Source organism: Engystomops pustulosus, chromosome 7 (assembly GCF_040894005.1).
Source record: "Engystomops pustulosus chromosome 7, aEngPut4.maternal, whole genome shotgun sequence".
In the NCBI taxonomy this organism is placed as follows: Eukaryota; Metazoa; Chordata; class Amphibia; order Anura; family Leptodactylidae; genus Engystomops; species Engystomops pustulosus.
In genome coordinates this window covers 72,254,513-72,258,617 of record NC_092417.1, presented here as the reverse complement: position 1 = coordinate 72,258,617, position 4,105 = coordinate 72,254,513, and the positions used below count along the sequence as shown (strand labels likewise).

The 4,105-nt window shown below is 39.3% G+C and overlaps 1 long non-coding RNA gene across 1 annotated transcript; it reads right to left on the bottom strand.

Annotated features, from left to right (window-relative positions):
• Positions 1-537: 537 nt before the first annotated feature.
• Positions 538-2,417, bottom strand: LOC140068834 (uncharacterized). The gene is made up of 3 exons (XR_011848579.1): positions 2,308-2,417; positions 860-966; positions 538-764 (listed from the first exon to the last, which is right to left on the bottom strand). It is a non-coding gene; the product is annotated as an uncharacterized lncRNA (long non-coding RNA).
• Between the last annotated feature and the right edge of the window lie 1,688 nt (positions 2,418-4,105).

Genomic DNA, 4,105 nt, shown 5'->3' with positions numbered 1-4,105 from the left:
GAAAAAAAATGTAGACCATGTCCTATTTAATTCATGCTTGTGGTTCATGGACGACAGTAGAAGTCTATGGGTTCACAAAAATAACTGGTGATATTTGGGTTGAGTCAGTTTTTTGTTGTTGAAGATGCCAGGAACCAGGTGTTTTTCCTTCTAATTAATGTAAACCATCAGATTTTTTGCGGATGTTAAAAGAAAACATGATTAATAGATTTCATAGAAACGGATGCGGATGCAAGATTGACACAAAAGTGACTGACGGTGTACTGTCCTGGGAAATCACACATTGCATACCAAGATAAAAACTGATGTGTGAATAAGCCCTAATCTATACAAGTTAAGGCGAATGTGAGTGCCTTATGCTAATTCATGATGCAATGAACTCTCAGAAAACATACTATACATGGTATTTAGTGCAAACGATTTCTGTTACCATTCCGTAACATATGTGTTGTGCTTTTCTGTTTTTATGTGATTTTTTTTTTTTTTATTACCTGTTCATGTTTTCTCATCTCTTTATTATGAATATGAATAATTTCCTGAGTAAATACTAAATTCTGGCATCACTTTTATTAGCAGTGATAGGGTGATGGGTGTCTGGTGGGGACGTCAGGAGGATCATTACACCCAGCATTTTGTATTGCGCTCGTTCCATCTCTTTCAGGCCTCATCATCTTTATATGCTGTTTGCAATAAACACGACCTTCTCTCCCTGTCACAGCTGAGCGGGTGCAGACTTTTCCGGTCCAGCTTAGAGATATTGGCTCCTGCAGCACAGAGGGAATGAGACATGGAGATGGTTGTTTGTGATGTGACTAGGAAAGTATTACTGTTAATACCCATAATGAAAAAGAGGCCTCACCTTGAATATAAGTGATATGTGTCTTCCTTTCACCATCCGAAAACTCACCATAAGCCACAATCATTATTCCATGAATTTCATATAAAGGATTTGCTCTGATGATATCACTGAATACAAAGTAAATATTTTTACATCCAAACATAGTGACTAATGGCTAGATTCCTAGTGCATTTTATTACATGGACCCCAGGGTTAAATCACCTTTAACTACGAACTACAGATTGATTGATTCTCTGCTGCGGTGCCATAAATACTAGTATTGATATATAGACAACACAATGCTTCTTTGTTAGAGGATCCTGTTTCAGAGGACACAGTCACAGTTTTTGTTTACTGGTTTTCTAATATTAACAGCAAAATATGCAGATTGTGGCCGTACATACGTCCCACTTAGACGGCGGTGTTGCATACATGTCCTATCTTTCCCCATGTGCGCAGCCAAAAATCTCTATGGAGAGGGGAGGGGGGTCATCCCTCCTCCTCTCCAGCGTGCCAGAAACACGCCCACTCAGCCGACACCTTCTCCTCTTCACTGCGCCGGAAGTATGCCCACCTGGCTATGGCCGAATGGGCACACGGCCATGTGAATGTAGCCTTATTCTTAAAACTATAACAAAGTTAGACCAGATAGTCTAATGCTGAGCCAGAATTATCACTGTCGGATGCTGGATGATAAGTTGTCTTACTTTACAATAAAAAACTACTAGTTGTAAAAGTGTATAAAGACTGTCCTAAACTTCTGATAACTGTGGTGCAAGGCATTTAAGCCAGTTTAAGTGGTGCAAAAAGGTGTCCTATGTATAGTTAGAAAGCAAGGTAGATTTGCCATTCAATAAAAATGCAGGTCTATCACACAGCTTTTCCTGGTCAAGAAATAACGGAATTGATTTGGTTCTTGCCAATGGGCGAGATAGGACAAGAGGAAGACATATAATTTCTAGGGGGCCTTCATTTAACGGGGGCTGCTCTTTGACCCTGCATCCTCTAATCATAGTAACATCCACCTTCTTTCTGCAATCTAGTTCAGCGGCATCATCCAGGGAGCAGTCATGCATTGAGCCTGTGGAGGCCACTATCTTGCAGACATCATTTGGTTTCCTCCCCCCAGTCCAGTTCACTCATTCAATGACTCTTTTCAGCCTTCCAGTGGTCGTTTTGGTCAGATTGCCTGAGATTGGGATATAAGTGACAATAAAAGAGCCGCTTGTCTCCAGTATCCGCCCTCTGCGTCTGTGCTGTTGGCCTCTTCGCTGCGGCACGGTGTTATGGGACCAGCCAGTCATTTGAGCGGCTGTTTACCGAGCCACTGGCTCTGTTTTATAGAAGTGATATCTCTTCCTCTTGATAGCAGAGGATACTATAAACCTCTTCAAAAAGTCTATTTACTTTTATTATGCTCTAACCAAGCTCGCCTAAAGCCAAGAATATATTGTCAACTTACAACTCACCCTGATTTATGGACTCTGAGATCTGAAACTTTTTTTTTTCTAGTGAGATTACGTGCTGACATTAAACTGCACTGAGATGTCGGTTACAGGGTCTGGGTGTATTGTGTCCATGCGGACTATACCACACCATTGCCTATGGGAGCGATATGATGATTTATTCACTTCATTGTGTCACTGGCAGTACAATCCCATACACAGCACATTACTTGGATCCCACCTCTAGGGTTATTTTAATTTGACAATAGTTACCATCAAAGGCTCTGATGGTGCGTTAAGGGCTCTGATGAGCACTGCTGTGGATGGCATTTTATAATTATTGATGGGTATAGTATAATGTGAATGTTATTATATTGTCACTCATATAATTTTAGCCTTGGTTACCTTGGTGTGTATACACAAAAATAGAGGGGAAAAGTATACTAAAAAAGTATACTGGAAATAATAAGGCTTGTACTATTATATTGGGATTCATTTGCATTTTTTCACCTATTATAATACTACCTACTAGCTACTGTATAGAGGTTATGACTTCTACAACTTTGTCCCTATGTGTCAGACTTCCTTGGAGATGTTAAAGGGGTATTCCCATCTGGGCATTTACATTTAATTGAATTAATTTGCCGTATGTAAACATTTCTTCCATTGGATGTTATAAAAAAAAATGTTCCTGTGTGAAGATAATTTCTCATAAATGTAGCCATGTTGGCCCTTAGAAACGAGATAGCTTCCTCAGATACGACCACCTAACACTCTGGCAGCAGTGGCCAGACATGCACTATAGAGCCCTGCCTGACCCCCTGGATTCACCAATCATAACCACAGCACGGCTGTGGGACATGCAATAACTCCTAGACATTTAATATTCAGAAACTTTTTGTTTCCTTGCGCAATCCCTCCAGCAGAGGTGGTCATATCCAAGGACAACAGTCTTGTTTCTAAGGAACCATATAACTACATTTAATTATATTCACACAGGAACATTTATTTTAATAAACTGTAATTGAAGAAATGTTTATAGATGGCAGATAAATGAAACTGAATGCCCAGATGAGAGGAGAATACCCCTTTAAGGCCAGTTTTCTGTATTCCCTTGTCAATGACATTTTTCTTCCTATATCCAGGATTTGGCATCGCACGGGGTCTGGATTCTTGCTCCTCCTCTTTTCTAAGTTAATCAAAGTGTTGATTAGGAAGAATTTCTCTCCATATAATTTAATCTGCAGAAGATTTCTTGCATGGCTCCTTCTAATTATTTCATTCTTCTGAGAGCTCTCATTTCCATTGCTTGTGAGGATGAATTATAAGCATATAATATCTCAGCATTGTTCTCTCCGCTGCATTTTAACCTTTCACCAGATTTTATGATCCTGGCTGATGAATTGGGAGCGCTGCACTTAGACTCCATTAGACACTTTCTTGGGGTTTTGTGCTTTCTTTTTTGTAATTATCGTCTCTTTTTGGATGCAATGCTTTTAATCTGTCAGTGTATAGTGGACAATTTATATGTTGTTCTGATGTTTTACTACAGCCACATATGAAAATATAAGCTGCTCTCATATTAATATCTCCAGCTTGTGTTGAGTATTTTACATTTGTGATATTTTGTTACACTTAGAGTTATGTATCTATCAGCTGTACATAGCTCCATCTAACATTTGTACAATATCCTGTGCAAGCTAAATTAGTGGGTGCAACTGCAAGTACTTAAAGGGATTTTTCATCTCAGATGTTTATGGTATTGCTATAAACAGGCAGCCTATTTCTGTAATTTTGAACCAAATAAGTTTGGTACATATCC